The sequence below is a fragment of the Apostichopus japonicus genome, chromosome 12 (genome assembly GCF_037975245.1).
Source record: "Apostichopus japonicus isolate 1M-3 chromosome 12, ASM3797524v1, whole genome shotgun sequence".
Taxonomy (NCBI): Eukaryota; Metazoa; Echinodermata; class Holothuroidea; order Aspidochirotida; family Stichopodidae; genus Apostichopus; species Apostichopus japonicus.
This window is the reverse complement of record NC_092572.1, coordinates 27,293,684-27,320,073: the sequence shown is the minus strand read 5'-3', so window position 1 is coordinate 27,320,073 and position 26,390 is coordinate 27,293,684. Positions and strand designations below refer to the sequence as shown.

General features: G+C 31.6%; 1 protein-coding gene and 1 long non-coding RNA gene across 6 annotated transcripts in view; one reads left to right on the top strand and one right to left on the bottom strand.

The window, feature by feature from the left end:
* The window catches only part of LOC139976813 (uncharacterized), a 177,517-nt gene that overhangs the window by 15,515 nt on the left and 135,612 nt on the right, over positions 1-26,390 (bottom strand). The window lies entirely within an intron of this gene.
* On the top strand, positions 23-3,165 carry LOC139976818 (uncharacterized). Its single transcript, XR_011796277.1, has 3 exons — positions 23-290; positions 1,764-1,862; positions 2,245-3,165. It is a non-coding gene; the product is annotated as an uncharacterized lncRNA (long non-coding RNA).

The window sequence follows — 26,390 nt, the reverse complement described above, 5'->3', positions numbered from 1 at the left end:
TTTATCAGCAGGTAGAAAATAAAAAAATACATCAGGGCCCCGTTCCACAAAGACTAACTTACGCTTGATCTTAAGATCAAACTTAAGTTCGATTCTCATGCGATTGATCGTAGCGTAAGTTCGAACGTTAAGTAGCGTTCCACAAAATCAAACTTACGCTACGCATGATTTTAATTAATATTTGGTTAGTAGACGAGGCTACTGTGACCTTTCGTGACCTCAAATCACTTGTGTCTTCGAAGTTTTGACACGGCGAACAACCTGTCGGCGCATTATATGTCATCAAAATGGTGAGTAAATATCAGATAAATGTGTCAGAATAAACATTTAACCACAATCTTTACAAGAATAACCTTTGCCATATTTTGTTGCACTGGTTCGTTGTGTGTTACGACTCAAAACATTGAAAGATCCTCATTTTATCTGCCAACTTGGTAGTCTTTGCGTACGTTAAATTAGTTTAATACATGCAGTCAGTGTTATATGTAGGCTATGTACTAGAGCCTAGAGGAATACACGGGACAACGTTAGGCCTGCCTACGTCATTTCTAAAGTTTAGACCTAGCAGTAGCACAAATTTATATTAGCAAATGACTACTGTATAAAGGATAAACTACATAAGTATACGCCTGTATTTTTACACGGACGACTTATTATTACAAGACTATACAAGTATACTTAGGCCTATAACGGTACCCGGCTAATGATTACAAGTGAGATCATCGACTGATATTGTTAAATTGTCACAATTTCTTAGTAAGGAACTCTGTATGAAGTCCAGACTAAAGAGAGAGGTATAGTTATTGGACTTGCACCCCTTAAGTTATACTTATAGGCTTAATTCTGAACAAAAGTGAAAGTCACCTTGCTTCCGACTAAGGCCTTGTTAGCCTAAATTTTTTTAAAGTCCACAAAACAAAAATAAAAGCAGTAATAGCCTACTGTAAGTCTACAGGGCCTAACCTACACACACTAACGTCTGATTTGTATAACCATGAAGCTTATAAACAGATAGCTCCATGGTATACACTATGTTTCTTTTGGCTGAACTTGTGCTGACCGGGAGTTTACATCCTTAGTGATGTAAAATGATTTATTTTGGATTGTTTCAGTCCAGGCCTAAAGCATTGTTAAATCGGAATTCGTCTTTTTGAAAGGCAACACTGCAGGTAAACAGGGTTTTGGTTATTATGGACCTTCCATGCTAGGTGCACACAAAGCAAGCAACTTTATTTGCCCACTTAGACAAGGCCAGAGTAGCTAAGTCGGGCTGGGACTCTACTACAAAATAAAAACACGTTTAAAGTGACCATATTTCAAGGGACATGGCTTGAGAAGTTATTACAATTAAAGCTGTTCAATGGAATGAGCAGGTATTGACCTGGTATTGGCAAGGCTGGCTCATTAAGTTTAGAGCACAGTGTTCTTGAGTCGTTAATGATAACTTAACAATTTTCACAGTAACCATTTTTCCTAGTCTAACTCAAAAGAAAAAAATCCAGGAAGAAAATTTTTCCCGGCAAGAAATGTTTATTCTTTGCCAGTTTGTCAAAGAAAATTGTGATAAATTGTTTGGTCGAGCTGGACATTGCTTCTGAACTAAAAATGAAGTGGTCAGATTTGAAGATTGTGGCCAAAAAATATCAAAGAGCTAAACATGCAACAGGTAAATAGCATTTATTGGCACCTCACATCCATCAAATTTTTCTTGACACATAGTAAAATCCAAATTGATAAACATTGTTCATATCATTTTATTTTAGGTGGAGGGCCAGCAGCTGTATACAGCCCTGTTTACGAGGCCCTGCTCTGGGGACATCAAAGACCGACCCTTTGACTGCTTTTTAAGCGAGTCATCACAGGTACAATTTATTTTTGATATACATGTTAAAAGACCCAATTTGAATTTGAGTACAAGAAGCCTATGGTTTTTGGTGGAGGTTAAAGGTCATTTGTGATCACCAGAAGTTAAATTGTGAAAGCCTAGAAAAACATACAGCACTCCAACTTAATATCATGCACAATATGTTTTTGGTACCCTTGATGAATAATTTTGAAAAAAGTTAAGGGAATAAAAAAGAAAAATAGTTACCTTTTTCCAAAGTGAAAAAATCCTTTCACAGAATTTTAAATTATGTGCAATTATTCTATTGTTACTTCTTATAAAGTGGACGGCATCCATAATGGAAGGGTTAAAGGAGTATCTTGAAATTGATCAATTGTTTTCATTTGCTCTATTCACAGGATTACATGCACCAACAGAAATGTCACCAAACAGGCAGTCAACCCATGCCCCAACAGTTCATTCCAGGCCAAAGAAGCCAGTTATACTGTCTCACTGTTATAATTACACAGCCTACACTATAGTGTACTCTTCTACGTGGAATATAGGCCTATTGGTTTTTTTACTAATGTAGCTTTATTGCATATACAAGTGAACTACTACTTGAATAGGAAAACCACCTGAGAGGGAGTTGTAGATAATATTAATGATCAAGGATTGTACACTGCCTTTCCAACCATCTTTGAGTTGAGTGTAATTTCTGAACCGTTCATTATGTAACAGCATTGTAGGTCAACTTTAGATACTAATTTTTAGCTTGTAAACTATCTGCCTTAGATATTAAATTTCTATCGGGTGTATACTATTGGAACTAAATTGATGGTCAACATAACTTAAACTTTCTGCCCTTTTGCTAAGGTCATGTGTAGTATCTGTTCTCTTTCGAGGGGAATGGTGATTCACACCTGACGATGATCACACAGTCACAGTCCCGATGCAAGGAGACTGGGGTTTAGAGCGGATCAGTCGTTCAGTAGTTTGGTTTTCGTGCCCAGGTTCTTTCCTGGGCGACTTTTTCTTAAAAAGTATATAACTTAAATTAAATTCAAAATGCGATTTTAAGTTGTTGTGTTAGAATGTCAGAACTGTTTTTTTTTTGCTCGAATGCATGTGGTATTTGAAAATGCAAAATGTTTGGTTGACATGACATTCATATTCTTTGCTGACACTATATACAGCCAAAACTAATTTGCCTCTTTTTAAGTAAACAAGGATAGGGGGAAGAGTTTTGGTTCTATTTGCATGCCATCGCCAAGCAGACATCAAAATTTGTTCTTGAGCTGACTGTTGAGATGCTCAATCTTGGCTTGAGTCCTGTCTGAGCACTGCAATTAAAGAATAACTATAAATTTGAAGACAGCTCTTTATTTCATTGTTCACTATTAAGTAATTTATGTCTATTTTTGTCCGTATGGTGAACTACAATATACAGTAATAACTGATACTATTGAGTTTGTGATTTTGTGTGTGTGCTTTTTGGACAAATCGAAAGCGGTATATAAATAGATACCATATAGATATGATACCATACCTCGATATGTTTTGGTTTTTATAAGCTTACTTATTGAATGAGGTCTCTTCGAGTTCTGAATGGGCGTCATCAACCACGGCTGTAGAGGATAACCATAGTCCCCAAGAAGTATCCCTTGAAGTTGGTGGTCCTCAAACTGTCTCCTAACAAGGCTTTCACATAATATCCTTCTGTCATGGCCACCGTGCTACAACATTGATGATTTTGTATTTTTCACTACAAATAAACTGTACATTGATTGCATGTCTACCTGTACAGCTAACAAATACATACTCATCCGGCCCATAGTTACAACCGCGGATTACAGTCAATGTCCCATATACTGTACCCACAACCTGCGGAAATCCTGCTACCAAAAAATAAATCCCTCGAGCCTTGGTCACAGAGGCTGGAGTGGTTAGGAACTGAATTTCATCATTTCGGATTTGAACTAATGCTCTTGTAACCCTCCTCAATGCCCGTGAGGCAGATGACTTGCTGCATCCGTGTAAAGAGGCACACTCTGCTAAGGCACTTTTTGATCGTAATTCATGAAATCTTAGTGCATTGATAGCCTCCAAACTGTAGCCGACAGAGTCCTACTTCTGTTGGTGGGATGTTTTAACTTGGCCAAAGTCATACAGCCTAGCCTAGTGTAATGTTCTAATATCATTTTGTCCAGTTAAATGATCTGTCCCTTTAACCCACTGTCTGGTACCATTTCTATTCACCCCTAGTAACCAATGCCTTGGCCCTCTCTCTCCTCTGCCAATGATAGCACAGGGATACTGTTATCTCCCTAACCTTCTTGACCCCTGCTACTGGTATGCAGGACATTGGTAGCCCATATTATTTTTATTACTTTATCATATACAACCAAGCAGTAAGCACCAATATATAGATTAGTATACAGGATATACTGTGTTGTGTGTTTTTATAGGAATATTATACCTAGTAAACCTTAGCTTTGGTATCATTGTAAAGTTCAAAAGGCTGCCGTCTGTCTCTAAAAATTCTCTCTCTTGGTAGAATTCAACGATAAATTCGATAATTACGTTGTTGACCAGCTTGCTGATACAAATATAACGCCATTTGTGCACAAGTATATAAAATTTACATTTTATTACATGTAAACAGTAAGAAACTAAACAAATTGTATATCAATTGCTTACCATAGCAAAGTATCATACTTACGAATGATCTGGATCACTACTTAAAGTTACGCATGATCGGATCGAACTTACGCTTGATATCAAGCGTAAGTTTCTTTGTGGAACGGAGATAAGTTTGATATCAAACTTACGCTTGATCAGCTGACTTACGCACGATCGATCAAACTTAAGATCAAGCGTAACTCTTTGTGGAACGGGGCCCTGATGTGGAAAAGGTAGCTATGATTCTCATATTTTCTTCACTGTTATGTACTTTCAATCAAAACTCATATTGTGAGTGACAAATCAGAATATTAGGTGTAAGAAGAAGTGTAATTTTTGGAGAAAATTCACATCCATTGGATGTATGAAATGTTTCAGGAACATATTTTCTTTCTTGTTATGTAGTTTAATTAAACTCATATTGTGAATGGCTAATAGGAATATAAAATGTAAAATATAATTTTGAAAAGTGTACAGGCCCTTTGCCATAAAGAATATATTTCAACCTAAAAAAAATCAAGCAGTCAAATTTGTAATCATCTAAATACGTGCATATCTACCATAGCTATTTGACAAATGTGAAAAATACTCACAAGTATCGCTAGCTGCCGATAAACATGAACATAATTAAATAAAAGAGTGTCAATGTTCAGGAAACAGAAAATTCACATAAATTGAATGCATGAAATGTTTCAGGCACATATAAAGAACATTGTCACGTTTCTCTCTTGTCATTGAATATACTACGATTGGCTTACATTAATGTAGCCTGCAAATGTGTGACCATACAATCTAAATCATACCTATTTCAAACCAGAAATTTAATAATACCATGGTGCAAAGTTTTGATGACAAATTTATATACTTCTATAAGGAATAATATTCAAGTTAGACAATCTGAAGGGTCAACCGTATAACATTATACATGTGTATTTCCTATAGATATTTGTCAAATGTAATAGCATTTTAGGATATTAGTGAGTACCAACATGATATGATGTTGTAATTAGTGTTATCAAACATAATGCAATACTGCCTATTTGTTATTGGACTGCTTTTTTATCAGCAGGTAAAAATTAAAAAATACATTTGATGTGGAAAAAGTAGCTATGATTCTCATATTTTCATAAAATGTATTGTTATGTAGTCTAAATCAAAACTCATATTGCGAATGGCTAATAAGAATAATGAATGTAAGATATCATTTTGGAGAGTTTACAGGTTCCCTTGGCCATATAGAAAATGGTTCAACATGAAAACTACATGAAAACTACTCAAACAGTGAAATTTGCAATCATCTAAATACGTGCATATTTTCCATAGCTCTTTGACAAATGTAAACAATACTCACATGGCCCTTCATCTGCCGCTGAATATAATTAATTAATAGTGTCAGTGTTCAGGTAACAGAACATTCACATTCATTGAATGTATGAATTGTTTCAGGCACATACAAAGAAACAATGTCACGTTTCTCTCTTGGCATTGCATATACTATGATTGGCTTAGATTAATGTTGCCTCCAAATGTGTGACCATACAATCTAAATCACACCTATTTCAAACCAGAAATGTAACAATATCAAGCAACAATATCATGGTGCATTGTTTGGATAACAAAATTATATACTTCTATCAGAACTATTATTCATGGTAAACAATCTGACGTGTCAACCTTGTAACATTATACATGTGAATTCCTGATAGATATTTGTTAAATTTAATAAAATAAATGGGTAAACATAAAAACAAAACACTCAAGCAGTCAAATTTGTAATCATCTAAATACGTGCATATTTTCCATAGCTTTTTGACAAATGTAAAAGAAAAACTCACCTGACACACCATCTGCCGATGAACATGTACATAATATAATTAATAGAGTGTTAGTGTTCAGGAAACAGAAAATTCACATTCACTGAATGTATGAAATGTTTCAGGCACATACAAAGAGACAATGTCACTTTCCATTCGGCATTGCATATACTACGATTGGCTAAAATTAATGTTTCTTCCAAATGTGTGACCATACAATCTGAATCGCACCTACTTCAAACCAGAAATGTAACAATTCCATGGTGCATGGTTTTGATGACATTAAATTCACATTATACATGTGAATTCCTGATAGATATTTGTCAAATGTAATAACATTTCAGGAACTTATTGAGAACCAACATAATGCAATACTGCTTATAAGTTATTAGACTGCTCTTTATATCAGCAGATAAAATAAAATATAAATCTGATGTAAAAATGCTAGCTATGATTCTCATATTTTCTTTATTGTTATGTAGTTTAATTAAACTCATATTGTGAATGGCTAATAGGAATATAAAATGTAAAATATAATTTTGAAAAGTGTACAGGCCCTTTGCCATAAAGAATATATTTCAACCTAAAAAAAATCAAGCAGTCAAATTTGTAATCATCTAAATACGTGCATATCTACCATAGCTATTTGACAAATGTGAAAAATACTCACAAGTATCGCTAGCTGCCGATAAACATGAACATAATTAAATAAAAGAGTGTCAATGTTCAGGAAACAGAAAATTCACATAAATTGAATGCATGAAATGTTTCAGGCACATATAAAGAACATTGTCACGTTTCTCTCTTGTCATTGAATATACTACGATTGGCTTACATTAATGTAGCCTGCAAATGTGTGACCATACAATCTAAATCATACCTATTTCAAACCAGAAATTTAATAATACCATGGTGCAAAGTTTTGATGACAAATTTATATACTTCTATAAGGAATATTATTCAAGTTAGACAATCTGAAGGGTCAACCGTATAACATTATACATGTGTATTTCCTATAGATATTTGTCAAATGTAATAGCATTTTAGGATATTAGTGAGTACCAACATGATATGATGTTGTAATTAGTGTTATCAAACATAATGCAATACTGCCTATTTGTTATTGGACTGCTTTTTTATCAGCAGGTAAAAATTAAAAAATACATTTGATGTGGAAAAAGTAGCTATGATTCTCATATTTTCATAAAATTAATGTTTCTCCAAATGTGTGACCATACAATCTGAATCGCACCTACTTCAAACCAGAAATGTAACAATTCCATGGTGCATGGTTTGATGACAAATTTATATACTTCTTCAGGAATATTATTCAAGTTAGACAATCTGAAGGGTCAACCGTATAACATTATACATGTGTATTTCCTATAGATATTTGTCAAATGTAATAGCATTTTAGGATATTAGTGAGTACCAACATGATGTGATGTTGTAATTAGTGTTATCAAACATAATGCAATACTGCCTATTTGTTATTGGACTGCTTTTTTATCAGCAGGTAAAAATTAAAAAATACATTTGATGTGGAAAAAGTAGCTATGATTCTCATATTTTCATAAAATGTATTGTTATATAGTCTAAATCAAAACTCATATTGCGAATGGCTAATAAGAATAATGAATGTAAGATATCATTTTGGAGAGTTTACAGGTTCCCTTGGCCATATAGAAAATGGTTCAACATGAAAACTACATGAAAACTACTCAAACAGTGAAATTTGCAATCATCTAAATACGTGCATATTTTCCATAGCTCTTTGACAAATGTAAACAATACTCACATGGCCCTTCATCTGCCGCTGAATATAATTAATTAATAGTGTCAGTGTTCAGGTAACAGAACATTCACATTCATTGAATGTATGAATTGTTTCAGGCACATACAAAGAAACAATGTCACGTTTCTCTCTTGGCATTGCATATACTATGATTGGCTTAGATTAATGTTTCCTCCAAATGTGTGACCATACAATCTAAATCACACCTATTTCAAACCAGAAATGTAACAATATCATGCAACAATATCATGGTGCATTGTTTGGATAACAAAATTATATACTTCTATCAGAACTATTATTCATGGTAAACAATCTGACGTGTCAACCTTGTAACATTATACATGTGAATTCCTGATAGATATTTGTTAAATTTAATAAAATAAATGGGGAAACATAAAAACAAAACACTCAAGCAGTCAAATTTGTAATCATCTAAATACGTGCATATTTTCCATAGCTTTTTGACAAATGTAAAAGAAAAACTCACCTGACACACCATCTGCCGATGAACAGGTACATAATATAATTAATAGATTGTTAGTGTTCAGGAAACAGAAAATTCACATTCATTGAATGTATGAAATGTTTCAGGCACATACAAAAAGACAATGTCACTTTTCATTCGGCATTGCATATTCTACGATTGGCTAAAATTAATGTTTCCTCCAAATGTGTGACCATACAATCTGAATCGCACCTACTTCGAACCAGAAATGTAACGATTCCATGGTGCATGGTTCTGGTGACAAATTTATATACTTCTATCAGGAATAATATTCAAGTTAGACAATCTGAAAGGTCAACCGTATAACAATATACATGTTTATTTCCTATAGATATTTGTCAAATGTAATATCAATTTAGGAAATTAGTGAGAACCAACATGATATGATGTTGTAATTAGTGTGAACAAACACAATGCAATACTGCCTATTTGTTATTGAACTGCTTTTTTATCAGCAGGTAAAAATTAAAAAATACATTTGTTGTGGAAAAAGTAGCTATGATTCTCATATTTTCATAAAATTTATTGTTATGTAGTCTAAATCAAAACTCATATTGCGAATGGCTAATAAGAATAATGAATGTTAGATATCATTTTGGAGAGTTTACAGGTTCCCTTGGCCATATAGAAAATGGTTCAACATGAAAACTACTCAAACAGTGAAATTTAATAGTGTCAGTGTTCAGGTAACAGAACATTCATATTCATTGAATGTATGAATTGTTTCAGGCACATACAAAGAAACAATGTCACGTTTCTCTCTTGGCATTGCATATACTATGATTGGCTTAGATTAATGTTTCCTCCAAATGTGTGACCATACAATCTAAATCACACCTATTTCAAACCAGAAATGTAACAATATCATGCAACAATATCATGGTGCATTGTTTGGATAACAAAATTATATACTTCTATCAGAACTATTATTCATGGTAAACAATCTGACGTGTCAACCTTGTAACATTATACATGTGAATTCCTGATAGATATTTGTTAAATTTAATAAAATAAATGGGTAAACATTAAAACAAAACACTCAAGCAGTCAAATTTGTAATCATCTAAATACGTGCATATTTTCCATAGCTTTTTGACAAATGTAAAAGAAAAACTCACCTGACACACCATCTGCCGATGAACAGGTACATAATATAATTAATAGATTGTTAGTGTTCAGGAAACAGAAAATTCACATTCATTGAATGTATGAAATGTTTCAGGCACATACAAAAAGACAATGTCACTTTTCATTCGGCATTGCATATTCTACGATTGGCTAAAATTAATGTTTCCTCCAAATGTGTGACCATACAATCTGAATCGCACCTACTTCGAACCAGAAATGTAACGATTCCATGGTGCATGGTTCTGGTGACAAATTTATATACTTCTATCAGGAATAATATTCAAGTTAGACAATCTGAAAGGTCAACCGTATAACAATATACATGTTTATTTCCTATAGATATTTGTCAAATGTAATATCAATTTAGGAAATTAGTGAGAACCAACATGATATGATGTTGTAATTAGTGCGAACAAACACAATGCAATACTGCCTATTTGTTATTGGACTGCTTTTTTATCAGCAGGTAAACATTTAAAAAAACATTTGTTGTGGAAAAAGTAGCTATGATTCTCATATTTTCATAAAATTTATTGTTATGTAGTCTAAATCAAAACTCATATTGCGAATGGCTAATAAGAATAATGAATGTAAGATATCATTTTGGAGAGTTTACAGGTTCCCTTGGCCATATAGAAAATGGTTCAACATGAAAACTACTCAAACAGTGAAATTTAATAGTGTCAGTGTTCAGGTAACAGAACATTCACATTCATTGAATGTATGAATTGTTTCAGGCACATACAAAGAAACAATGTCACGTTTCTCTCTTGGCATTGCATATACTATGATTGGCTTAGATTAATGTTTCCTCCAAATGTGTGACCATACAATCTAAATCACACCTATTTCAAACCAGAAATGTAACAATATCATGCAACAATATCATGGTGCATGGTTTGGATAACAAAATTATATACTTCTATCAGGACTATTATTCATGGTAAACAATCTGACGTGTCAACCGTGTAACATTATACATGTGAATTCCTGATAGATATTTGTTAAATTTATTAAAATAAATGGGTAAACATAAAAACAAAACACTCAAGCAGTCAAATTTGTAATCATCTAAATACGTGCATATTTTCCATAGCTTTTTGACAAATGTCAAAAAAACAAAAAAAACTCACATGACATATAATCTGCCGATGAACATGTACATAATATAATTAATAGAGTGTTAGTGTTCAGGAAACAGAAAATTCACATTCACTGAATGTATGAAATGTTTCAGGCACATACAAAGAGACAATGTCACTTTCCATTCGGCATTGCATATACTACGATTGGCTAAAATTAATGTTTCTTCCAAATGTGTGACCATACAATCTGAATCGCACCTACTTCAAACCAGAAATGTAACAATTCCATGGTGCATGGTTTTGATGACATTAAATTCACATTATACATGTGAATTCCTGATAGATATTTGTCAAATGTAATAACATTTCAGGAACTTATTGAGAACCAACATAATGCAATACTGCTTATAAGTTATTAGACTGCTCTTTATATCAGCAGATAAAATAAAATATAAATCTGATGTAAAAATGCTAGCTATGATTCTCATATTTTCTTTATTGTTATGTAGTTTAATTAAACTCATATTGTGAATGGCTAATAGGAATATAAAATGTAAAATATAATTTTGAAAAGTGTACAGGCCCTTTGCCATAAAGAATATATTTCAACCTAAAAAAAATCAAGCAGTCAAATTTGTAATCATCTAAATACGTGCATATCTACCATAGCTATTTGACAAATGTGAAAAATACTCACAAGTATCGCTAGCTGCCGATAAACATGAACATAATTAAATAAAAGAGTGTCAATGTTCAGGAAACAGAAAATTCACATAAATTGAATGCATGAAATGTTTCAGGCACATATAAAGAACATTGTCACGTTTCTCTCTTGTCATTGAATATACTACGATTGGCTTACATTAATGTAGCCTGCAAATGTGTGACCATACAATCTAAATCATACCTATTTCAAACCAGAAATTTAATAATACCATGGTGCAAAGTTTTGATGACAAATTTATATACTTCTATAAGGAATAATATTCAAGTTAGACAATCTGAAGGGTCAACCGTATAACATTATACATGTGTATTTCCTATAGATATTTGTCAAATGTAATAGCATTTTAGGATATTAGTGAGTACCAACATGATATGATGTTGTAATTAGTGTTATCAAACATAATGCAATACTGCCTATTTGTTATTGGACTGCTTTTTTATCAGCAGGTAAAAATTAAAAAATACATTTGATGTGGAAAAAGTAGCTATGATTCTCATATTTTCATAAAATGTATTGTTATGTAGTCTAAATCAAAACTCATATTGCGAATGGCTAATAAGAATAATGAATGTAAGATATCATTTTGGAGAGTTTACAGGTTCCCTTGGCCATATAGAAAATGGTTCAACATGAAAACTACATGAAAACTACTCAAACAGTGAAATTTGCAATCATCTAAATACGTGCATATTTTCCATAGCTCTTTGACAAATGTAAACAATACTCACATGGCCCTTCATCTGCCGCTGAATATAATTAATTAATAGTGTCAGTGTTCAGGTAACAGAACATTCACATTCATTGAATGTATGAATTGTTTCAGGCACATACAAAGAAACAATGTCACGTTTCTCTCTTGGCATTGCATATACTATGATTGGCTTAGATTAATGTTTCCTCCAAATGTGTGACCATACAATCTAAATCACACCTATTTCAAACCAGAAATGTAACAATATCATGCAACAATATCATGGTGCATTGTTTGGATAACAAAATTATATACTTCTATCAGAACTATTATTCATGGTAAACAATCTGACGTGTCAACCTTGTAACATTATACATGTGAATTCCTGATAGATATTTGTTAAATTTAATAAAATAAATGGGTAAACATTAAAACAAAACACTCAAGCAGTCAAATTTGTAATCATCTAAATACGTGCATATTTTCCATAGCTTTTTGACAAATGTAAAAGAAAAACTCACCTGACACACCATCTGCCGATGAACAGGTACATAATATAATTAATAGATTGTTAGTGTTCAGGAAACAGAAAATTCACATTCATTGAATGTATGAAATGTTTCAGGCACATACAAAAAGACAATGTCACTTTTCATTCGGCATTGCATATTCTACGATTGGCTAAAATTAATGTTTCCTCCAAATGTGTGACCATACAATCTGAATCGCACCTACTTCGAACCAGAAATGTAACAATTCCATGGTGCATGGTTCTGGTGACAAATTTATATACTTCTATCAGGAATAATATTCAAGTTAGACAATCTGAAAGGTCAACCGTATAACAATATACATGTTTATTTCCTATAGATATTTGTCAAATGTAATATCAATTTAGGAAATTAGTAAGAACCAATATGATATGATGTTGTAATTAGTGCGAACAAACACAATGCAATACTGCCTATTTGTTATTGAACTGCTTTTTTATCAGCAGGTAAAAATTAAAAAATACATTTGTTGTGGAAAAAGTAGCTATGATTCTCATATTTTCATAAAATTTATTGTTATGTAGTCTAAATCAAAACTCATATTGCGAATGGCTAATAAGAATAATGAATGTAAGATATCATTTTGGAGAGTTTACAGGTTCCCTTGGCCATATAGAAAATGGTTCAACATGAAAACTACTCAAACAGTGAAATTTAATAGTGTCAGTGTTCAGGTAACAGAACATTCACATTCATTGAATGTATGAATTGTTTCAGGCACATACAAAGAAACAATGTCACGTTTCTCTCTTGGCATTGCATATACTATGATTGGCTTAGATTAATGTTTCCTCCAAATGTGTGACCATACAATCTAAATCACACCTATTTCAAACCAGAAATGTAACAATATCATGCAACAATATCATGGTGCATTGTTTGGATAACAAAATTATATACTTCTATCAGAACTATTATTCATGGTAAACAATCTGACGTGTCAACCTTGTAACATTATACATGTGAATTCCTGATAGATATTTGTTAAATTTAATAAAATAAATGGGTAAACATTAAAACAAAACACTCAAGCAGTCAAATTTGTAATCATCTAAATACGTGCATATTTTCCATAGCTTTTTGACAAATGTAAAAGAAAAACTCACCTGACACACCATCTGCCGATGAACAGGTACATAATATAATTAATAGATTGTTAGTGTTCAGGAAACAGAAAATTCACATTCATTGAATGTATGAAATGTTTCAGGCACATACAAAAAGACAATGTCACTTTTCATTCGGCATTGCATATTCTACGATTGGCTAAAATTAATGTTTCCTCCAAATGTGTGACCATACAATCTGAATCGCACCTACTTCGAACCAGAAATGTAACGATTCCATGGTGCATGGTTCTGGTGACAAATTTATATACTTCTATCAGGAATAATATTCAAGTTAGACAATCTGAAAGGTCAACCGTATAACAATATACATGTTTATTTCCTATAGATATTTGTCAAATGTAATATCAATTTAGGAAATTAGTGAGAACCAACATGATATGATGTTGTAATTAGTGCGAACAAACACAATGCAATACTGCCTATTTGTTATTGGACTGCTTTTTTATCAGCAGGTAAACATTTAAAAAAACATTTGTTGTGGAAAAAGTAGCTATGATTCTCATATTTTCATAAAATTTATTGTTATGTAGTCTAAATCAAAACTCATATTGCGAATGGCTAATAAGAATAATGAATGTAAGATATCATTTTGGAGAGTTTACAGGTTCCCTTGGCCATATAGAAAATGGTTCAACATGAAAACTACTCAAACAGTGAAATTTAATAGTGTCAGTGTTCAGGTAACAGAACATTCACATTCATTGAATGTATGAATGTTTCAGGCACATACAAAGAAACAATGTCACGTTTCTCTCTTGGCATTGCATATACTATGATTGGCTTAGATTAATGTTTCCTCCAAATGTGTGACCATACAATCTAAATCACACCTATTTCAAACCAGAAATGTAACAATATCATGCAACAATATCATGGTGCATGGTTTGGATAACAAAATTATATACTTCTATCAGGACTATTATTCATGGTAAACAATCTGACGTGTCAACCGTGTAACATTATACATGTGAATTCCTGATAGATATTTGTTAAATTTATTAAAATAAATGGGTAAACATAAAAACAAAACACTCAAGCAGTCAAATTTGTAATCATCTAAATACGTGCATATTTTCCATAGCTTTTTGACAAGTGTAAAAAAAAAAAAAAAAACTCACATGACATATAACCTGCCGATGAACATGTACATAATATAATTAATAGAGTGTTAGTGTTCAGGAAACAGAAAATTCACATTCACTGAATGTATGAAATGTTTCAGGCACATACAAAGAGACAATGTCACTTTCCATTCGGCATTGCATATACTACGATTGGCTAAAATTAATGTTTCTTCCAAATGTGTGACCATACAATCTGAATCGCACCTACTTCAAACCAGAAATGTAACAATTCCATGGTGCATGGTTTTGATGACATTAAATTCACATTATACATGTGAATTCCTGATAGATATTTGTCAAATGTAATAACATTTCAGGAACTTATTGAGAACCAACATAATGCAATACTGCTTAAAAGTTATTAGACTGCTCTTTATATCAGCAGATAAAATAAAATATAAATCTGATGTAAAAATGCTAGCTATGATTCTCATATTTTCTTTATTGTTATGTAGTTTAATTAAACTCATATTGTGAATGGCTAATAGGAATATAAAATGTAAAATATAATTTTGAAAAGTGTACAGGCCCTTTGCCATAAAGAATATATTTCAACCTAAAAAAAATCAAGCAGTCAAATTTGTAATCATCTAAATACGTGCATATCTACCATAGCTATTTGACAAATGTGAAAAATACTCACAAGTATCGCTAGCTGCCGATAAACATGAACATAATTAAATAAAAGAGTGTCAATGTTCAGGAAACAGAAAATTCACATAAATTGAATGCATGAAATGTTTCAGGCACATATAAAGAACATTGTCACGTTTCTCTCTTGTCATTGAATATACTACGATTGGCTTACATTAATGTAGCCTGCAAATGTGTGACCATACAATCTAAATCATACCTATTTCAAACCAGAAATTTAATAATACCATGGTGCAAAGTTTTGATGACAAATTTATATACTTCTATAAGGAATATTATTCAAGTTAGACAATCTGAAGGGTCAACCGTATAACATTATACATGTGTATTTCCTATAGATATTTGTCAAATGTAATAGCATTTTAGGATATTAGTGAGTACCAACATGATATGATGTTGTAATTAGTGTTATCAAACATAATGCAATACTGCCTATTTGTTATTGGACTGCTTTTTTATCAGCAGGTAAAAATTAAAAAATACATTTGATGTGGAAAAAGTAGCTATGATTCTCATATTTTCATAAAATTAATGTTTCTCCAAATGTGTGACCATACAATCTGAATCGCACCTACTTCAAACCAGAAATGTAACAATTCCATGGTGCATGGTTTGATGACAAATTTATATACTTCTTCAGGAATATTATTCAAGTTAGACAATCTGAAGGGTCAACCGTATAACATTATACATGTGTATTTCCTATAGATATTTGTCAAATGTAATAGCATTTTAGGATATTAGTGAGTACCAACATGATGTGATGTTGTAATTAGTGTTATCAAACATAATGCAATACTGCCTATTTGTTATTGGACTGCTTTTTTATCAGCAGGTAAAAATTAAAAAATACATTTGATGTGGAAAAAGTAGCTATGATTCTCATATTTTCATAAAATGTATTGTTATGTAGTCTAAATCAAAACTCATATTGCGAATGGCTAATAAGAATAATGAATGTAAGATATCATTTTGGAGAGTTTACAGCTTCCCTTGGCCATATAGAAAATGGTTCAACATGAAAACTACATGAAAACTACTCAAACAGTGAAATTTGCAATCATCTAAATACGTGCATATTTTCCATAGCTCTTTGACAAATGTAAACAATACTCACATGGCCCATCATCTGCCGCTGAATATAATTAATTAATAGTGTCAGTGTTCAGGTAACAGAACATTCACATTCATTGAATGTATGAATGTTTCAGGCACATACAAAGAAACAATGTCACGTTTCTCTCTTGGCATTGCATATACTATGATTGGCTTAGATTAATGTTTCCTCCAAATGTGTGACCATACAATCTAAATCACACCTATTTCAAACCAGAAATGTAACAATATCATGCAACAATATCATGGTGCATTGTTTGGATAACAAAATTATATACTTCTATCAGAACTATTATTCATGGTAAACAATCTGACGTGTCAACCTTGTAACATTATACATGTGAATTCCTGATAGATATTTGTTAAATTTAATAAAATAAATGGGGAAACATAAAAACAAAACACTCAAGCAGTCAAATTTGTAATCATCTAAATACGTGCATATTTTCCATAGCTTTTTGACAAATGTAAAAGAAAAACTCACCTGACACACCATCTGCCGATGAACAGGTACATAATATAATTAATAGATTGTTAGTGTTCAGGAAACAGAAAATTCACATTCATTGAATGTATGAAATGTTTCAGGCACATACAAAAAGACAATGTCACTTTTCATTCGGCATTGCATATTCTACGATTGGCTAAAATTAATGTTTCCTCCAAATGTGTGACCATACAATCTGAATCGCACCTACTTCGAACCAGAAATGTAACGATTCCATGGTGCATGGTTCTGGTGAAAAATTTATATACTTCTATCAGGAATAATATTCAAGTTAGACAATCTGAAAGGTCAACCGTATAACAATATACATGTTTATTTCCTATAGATATTTGTCAAATGTAATATCAATTTAGGAAATTAGTGAGAACCAACATGATATGATGTTGTAATTAGTGCGAACAAACACAATGCAATACTGCCTATTTGTTATTGAACTGCTTTTTTATCAGCAGGTAAAAATTAAAAAATACATTTGTTGTGGAAAAAGTAGCTATGATTCTCATATTTTCATGAAATTTATTGTTATGTAGTCTAAATCAAAACTCATATTGCGAATGGCTAATAAGAATAATGAATGTTAGATATCATTTTGGAGAGTTTACAGGTTCCCTTGGCCATATAGAAAATGGTTCAACATGAAAACTACTCAAACAGTGAAATTTAATAGTGTCAGTGTTCAGGTAACAGAACATTCATATTCATTGAATGTATGAATTGTTTCAGGCACATACAAAGAAACAATGTCACGTTTCTCTCTTGGCATTGCATATACTATGATTGGCTTAGATTAATGTTTCCTCCAAATGTGTGACCATACAATCTAAATCACACCTATTTCAAACCAGAAATGTAACAATATCATGCAACAATATCATGGTGCATTGTTTGGATAACAAAATTATATACTTCTATCAGAACTATTATTCATGGTAAACAATCTGACGTGTCAACCTTGTAACATTATACATGTGAATTCCTGATAGATATTTGTTAAATTTAATAAAATAAATGGGTAAACATTAAAACAAAACACTCAAGCAGTCAAATTTGTAATCATCTAAATACGTGCATATTTTCCATAGCTTTTTGACAAATGTAAAAGAAAAACTCACCTGACACACCATCTGCCGATGAACAGGTACATAATATAATTAATAGATTGTTAGTGTTCAGGAAACAGAAAATTCACATTCATTGAATGTATGAAATGTTTCAGGCACATACAAAAAGACAATGTCACTTTTCATTCGGCATTGCATATTCTACGATTGGCTAAAATTAATGTTTCCTCCAAATGTGTGACCATACAATCTGAATCGCACCTACTTCGAACCAGAAATGTAACGATTCCATGGTGCATGGTTCTGGTGACAAATTTATATACTTCTATCAGGAATAATATTCAAGTTAGACAATCTGAAAGGTCAACCGTATAACAATATACATGTTTATTTCCTATAGATATTTGTCAAATGTAATATCAATTTAGGAAATTAGTGAGAACCAACATGATATGATGTTGTAATTAGTGCGAACAAACACAATGCAATACTGCCTATTTGTTATTGGACTGCTTTTTTATCAGCAGGTAAACATTTAAAAAAACATTTGTTGTCGAAAAAGTAGCTATGATTCTCATATTTTCATAAAATTTATTGTTATGTAGTCTAAATCAAAACTCATATTGCGAATGGCTAATAAGAATAATGAATGTAAGATATCATTTTGGAGAGTTTACAGGTTCCCTTGGCCATATAGAAAATGGTTCAACATGAAAACTACTCAAACAGTGAAATTTAATAGTGTCAGTGTTCAGGTAACAGAACATTCACATTCATTGAATGTATGAATTGTTTCAGGCACATACAAAGAAACAATGTCACGTTTCTCTCTTGGCATTGCATATACTATGATTGGCTTAGATTAATGTTTCCTCCAAATGTGTGACCATACAATCTAAATCACACCTATTTCAAACCAGAAATGTAACAATATCATGCAACAATATCATGGTGCATGGTTTGGATAACAAAATTATATACTTCTATCAGGACTATTATTCATGGTAAACAATCTGACGTGTCAACCGTGTAACATTATACATGTGAATTCCTGATAGATATTTGTTAAATTTATTAAAATAAATGGGTAAACATAAAAACAAAACACTCAAGCAGTCAAATTTGTAATCATCTAAATACGTGCATATTTTCCATAGCTTTTTGACAAATGTCAAAAAAACAAAAAAAACTCACATGACATATAATCTGCCGATGAACATGTACATAATATAATTAATAGAGTGTTAGTGTTCAGGAAACAGAAAATTCACATTCACTGAATGTATGAAATGTTTCAGGCACATACAAAGAGACAATGTCACTTTCCATTCGGCATTGCATATACTACGATTGGCTAAAATTAATGTTTCTTCCAAATGTGTGACCATACAATCTGAATCGCACCTACTTCAAACCAGAAATGTAACAATTCCATGGTGCATGGTTTTGATGACATTAAATTCACATTATACATGTGAATTCCTGATAGATATTTGTCAAATGTAATAACATTTCAGGAACTTATTGAGAACCAACATAATGCAATACTGCTTATAAGTTATTAGACTGCTCTTTATATCAGCAGATAAAATAAAATATAAATCTGATGTAAAAATGCTAGCTATGATTCTCATATTTTCTTTATTGTTATGTAGTTTAATTAAACTCATATTGTGAATGGCTAATAGGAATATAAAATGTAAAATATAATTTTGAAAAGTGTACAGGCCCTTTGCCATAAAGAATATATTTCAACCTAAAAAAAATCAAGCAGTCAAATTTGTAATCATCTAAATACGTGCATATCTACCATAGCTATTTGACAAATGTGAAAAATACTCACAAGTATCGCTAGCTGCCGATAAACATGAACATAATTAAATAAAAGAGTGTCAATGTTCAGGAAACAGAAAATTCACATAAATTGAATGCATGAAATGTTTCAGGCACATATAAAGAACATTGTCACGTTTCTCTCTTGTCATTGAATATACTACGATTGGCTTACATTAATGTAGCCTGCAAATGTGTGACCATACAATCTAAATCATACCTATTTCAAACCAGAAATTTAATAATACCATGGTGCAAAGTTTTGATGACAAATTTATATACTTCTATAAGGAATATTATTCAAGTTAGACAATCTGAAGGGTCAACCGTATAACATTATACATGTGTATTTCCTATAGATATTTGTCAAATGTAATAGCATTTTAGGATATTAGTGAGTACCAACATGATATGATGTTGTAATTAGTGTTATCAAACATAATGCAATACTGCCTATTTGTTATTGGACTGCTTTTTTATCAGCAGGTAAAAATTAAAAAATACATTTGATGTGGAAAAAGTAGCTATGATTCTCATATTTTCATAAAATTAATGTTTCTCCAAATGTGTGACCATACAATCTGAATCGCACCTACTTCAAACCAGAAATGTAACAATTCCATGGTGCATGGTTTGATGACAAATTTATATACTTCTTCAGGAATATTATTCAAGTTAGACAATCTGAAGGGTCAACCGTATAACATTATACATGTGTATTTCCTATAGATATTTGTCAAATGTAATAGCATTTTAGGATATTAGTGAGTACCAACATGATGTGATGTTGTAATTAGTGTTATCAAACATAATGCAATACTGCCTATTTGTTATTGGACTGCTTTTTTATCAGCAGGTAAAAATTAAAAAATACATTTGATGTGGAAAAAGTAGCTATGATTCTCATATTTTCATAAAATGTATTGTTATGTAGTCTAAATCAAAACTCATATTGCGAATGGCTAATAAGAATAATGAATGTAAGATATCATTTTGGAGAGTTTACAGGTTCCCTTGGCCATATAGAAAATGGTTCAACATGAAAACTACATGAAAACTACTCAAACAGTGAAATTTGCAATCATCTAAATACGTGCATATTTTCCATAGCTCTTTGACAAATGTAAACAATACTCACATGGCCCTTCATCTGCCGCTGAATATAATTAATTAATAGTGTCAGTGTTCAGGTAACAGAACATTCACATTCATTGAATGTATGAATTGTTTCAGGCACATACAAAGAAACAATGTCACGTTTCTCTCTTGGCATTGCATATACTATGATTGGCTTAGATTAATGTTTCCTCCAAATGTGTGACCATACAATCTAAATCACACCTATTTCAAACCAGAAATGTAACAATATCATGCAACAATATCATGGTGCATTGTTTGGATAACAAAATTATATACTTCTATCAGAACTATTATTCATGGTAAACAATCTGACGTGTCAACCTTGTAACATTATACATGTGAATTCCTGATAGATATTTGTTAAATTTAATAAAATAAATGGGGAAACATAAAAACAAAACACTCAAGCAGTCAAATTTGTAATCATCTAAATACGTGCATATTTTCCATAGCTTTTTGACAAATGTAAAAGAAAAACTCACCTGACACACCATCTGCCGATGAACAGGTACATAATATAATTAATAGATTGTTAGTGTTCAGGAAACAGAAAATTCACATTCATTGAATGTATGAAATGTTTCAGGCACATACAAAAAGACAATGTCACTTTTCATTCGGCATTGCATATTCTACGATTGGCTAAAATTAATGTTTCCTCCAAATGTGTGACCATACAATCTGAATCGCACCTACTTCGAACCAGAAATGTAACGATTCCATGGTGCATGGTTCTGGTGACAAATTTATATACTTCTATCAGGAATAATATTCAAGTTAGACAATCTGAAAGGTCAACCGTATAACAATATACATGTTTATTTCCTATAGATATTTGTCAAATGTAATATCAATTTAGGAAATTAGTGAGAACCAACATGATATGATGTTGTAATTAGTGCGAACAAACACAATGCAATACTGCCTATTTGTTATTGGACTGCTTTTTTATCAGCAGGTAAAAATTAAAAAAAACATTTGTTGTGGAAAAAGTAGCTATGATTCTCATATTTTCATAAAATTTATTGTTATGTAGTCTAAATCAAAACTCATATTGCGAATGGCTAATAAGAATAATGAATGTAAGATATCATTTTGGAGAGTTTACAGGTTCCCTTGGCCATATAGAAAATGGTTCAACATGAAAACTACTCAAACAGTGAAATTTAATAGTGTCAGTGTTCAGGTAACAGAAAATTCACATTCATTGAATGTATGAATTGTTTCAGGCACATACAAAGAAACAATGTCACGTTTCTCTCTTGGCATTGCATATACTATGATTGGCTTAGATTAATGTTTCCTCCAAATGTGTGACCATACAATCTAAATCACACCTATTTCAAACCAGAAATGTAACAATATCATGCAACAATATCATGGTGCATGGTTTGGATAACAAAATTATATACTTCTATCAGGACTATTATTCATGGTAAAAAATCTGACGTGTCAACCGTGTAACATTATACATGTGAATTCCTGATAGATATTTGTTAAATTTATTAAAATAAATGGGTAAACATAAAAACAAAACACTCAGCAGTCAAATTTGTAATCATCTAAATACGTGCATATTTTCCATAGCTTTTTGACAAATGTAAAAAAAAAAAAAAACTCACATGACATATAATCTGCCGATGAACATGTACATAATATAATTAATAGAGTGTTAGTGTTCAGGAAACAGAAAATTCACATTCACTGAATGTATGAAATGTTTCAGGCACATACAAAGAGACAATGTCACTTTCCATTCGGCATTGCATATACTACGATTGGCTAAAATTAATGTTTCCTCCAAATGTGTGACCATACAATCTGAATCGCACCTACTTCAAACCAGAAATGTAACAATTCCATGGTGCATGGTTTTGATGACATTAAATTCACATTATACATGTGAATTCCTGATAGATATTTGTCAAATGTAATAACATTTCAGGAACTTATTGAGAACCAACATAATGCAATACTGCTTATAAGTTATTAGACTGCTCTTTATATCAGCAGATAAAATAAAATATAAATCTGATGTAAAAATGCTAGCTATGATTCTCATATTTTCTTTATTGTTATGTAGTTTAATTAAACTCATATTGTGAATGGCTAATAGGAATATAAAATGTAAAATATAATTTTGAAAAGTGTACAGGCCCTTTGCCATAAAGAATATATTTCAACCTAAAAAAAATCAAGCAGTCAAATTTGTAATCATCTAAATACGTGCATATCTACCATAGCTATTTGACAAATGTGAAAAATACTCACAAGTATCGCTAGCTGCCGATAAACATGAACATAATTAAATAAAAGAGTGTCAATGTTCAGGAAACAGAAAATTCACATAAATTGAATGCATGAAATGTTTCAGGCACATATAAAGAACATTGTCACGTTTCTCTCTTGTCATTGAATATACTACGATTGGCTTACATTAATGTAGCCTGCAAATGTGTGACCATACAATCTAAATCATACCTATTTCAAACCAGAAATTTAATAATACCATGGTGCAAAGTTTTGATGACAAATTTATATACTTCTATAAGGAATATTATTCAAGTTAGACAATCTGAAGGGTCAACCGTATAACATTATACATGTGTATTTCCTATAGATATTTGTCAAATGTAATAGCATTTTAGGATATTAGTGAGTACCAACATGATATGATGTTGTAATTAGTGTTATCAAACATAATGCAATACTGCCTATTTGTTATTGGACTGCTTTTTTATCAGCAGGTAAAAATTAAAAAATACATTTGATGTGGAAAAAGTAGCTATGATTCTCATATTTTCATAAAATTAATGTTTCTCCAAATGTGTGACCATACAATCTGAATCGCACCTACTTCAAACCAGAAATGTAACAATTCCATGGTGCATGGTTTGATGACAAATTTATATACTTCTTCAGGAATATTATTCAAGTTAGACAATCTGAAGGGTCAACCGTATAACATTATACATGTGTATTTCCTATAGATATTTGTCAAATGTAATAGCATTTTAGGATATTAGTGAGTACCAACATGATGTGATGTTGTAATTAGTGTTATCAAACATAATGCAATACTGCCTATTTGTTATTGGACTGCTTTTTTATCAGCAGGTAAAAATTAAAAAATACATTTGATGTGGAAAAAGTAGCTATGATTCTCATATTTTCATAAAATGTATTGTTATGTAGTCTAAATCAAAACTCATATTGCGAATGGCTAATAAGAATAATGAATGTAAGATATCATTTTGGAGAGTTTACAGGTTCCCTTGGCCATATAGAAAATGGTTCAACATGAAAACTACATGAAAACTACTCAAACAGTGAAATTTGCAATCATCTAAATACGTGCATATTTTCCATAGCTCTTTGACAAATGTAAACAATACTCACATGGCCCTTCATCTGCCGCTGAATATAATTAATTAATAGTGTCAGTGTTCAGGTAACAGAACATTCACATTCATTGAATGTATGAATTGTTTCAGGCACATACAAAGAAACAATGTCACGTTTCTCTCTTGGCATTGCATATACTATGATTGGCTTAGATTAATGTTTCCTCCAAATGTGTGACCATACAATCTAAATCACACCTATTTCAAACCAGAAATGTAACAATATCATGCAACAATATCATGGTGCATTGTTTGGATAACAAAATTATATACTTCTATCAGAACTATTATTCATGGTAAACAATCTGACGTGTCAACCTTGTAACATTATACATGTGAATTCCTGATAGATATTTGTTAAATTTAATAAAATAAATGGGGAAACATAAAAACAAAACACTCAAGCAGTCAAATTTGTAATCATCTAAATACGTGCATATTTTCCATAGCTTTTTGACAAATGTAAAAGAAAAACTCACCTGACACACCATCTGCCGATGAACAGGTACATAATATAATTAATAGATTGTTAGTGTTCAGGAAACAGAAAATTCACATTCATTGAATGTATGAAATGTTTCAGGCACATACAAAAAGACAATGTCACTTTTCATTCGGCATTGCATATTCTACGATTGGCTAAAATTAATGTTTCCTCCAAATGTGTGACCATACAATCTGAATCGCACCTACTTCGAACCAGAAATGTAACGATTCCATGGTGCATGGTTCTGGTGACAAATTTATATACTTCTATCAGGAATAATATTCAAGTTAGACAATCTGAAAGGTCAACCGTATAACAATATACATGTTTATTTCCTATAGATATTTGTCAAATGTAATATCAATTTAGGAAATTAGTGAGAACCAACATGATATGATGTTGTAATTAGTGCGAACAAACACAATGCAATACTGCCTATTTGTTATTGGACTGCTTTTTTATCAGCAGGTAAAAATTAAAAAAAACATTTGTTGTGGAAAAAGTAGCTATGATTCTCATATTTTCATAAAATTTATTGTTATGTAGTCTAAATCAAAACTCATATTGCGAATGGCTAATAAGAATAATGAATGTAAGATATCATTTTGGAGAGTTTACAGGTTCCCTTGGCCATATAGAAAATGGTTCAACATGAAAACTACTCAAACAGTGAAATTTAATAGTGTCAGTGTTCAGGTAACAGAAAATTCACATTCATTGAATGTATGAATTGTTTCAGGCACATACAAAGAAACAATGTCACGTTTCTCTCTTGGCATTGCATATACTATGATTGGCTTAGATTAATGTTTCCTCCAAATGTGTGACCATACAATCTAAATCACACCTATTTCAAACCAGAAATGTAACAATATCATGCAACAATATCATGGTGCATGGTTTGGATAACAAAATTATATACTTCTATCAGGACTATTATTCATGGTAAAAAATCTGACGTGTCAACCGTGTAACATTATACATGTGAATTCCTGATAGATATTTGTTAAATTTATTAAAATAAATGGGTAAACATAAAAACAAAACACTCAGCAGTCAAATTTGTAATCATCTAAATACGTGCATATTTTCCATAGCTTTTTGACAAATGTAAAAAAAAAAAAAAACTC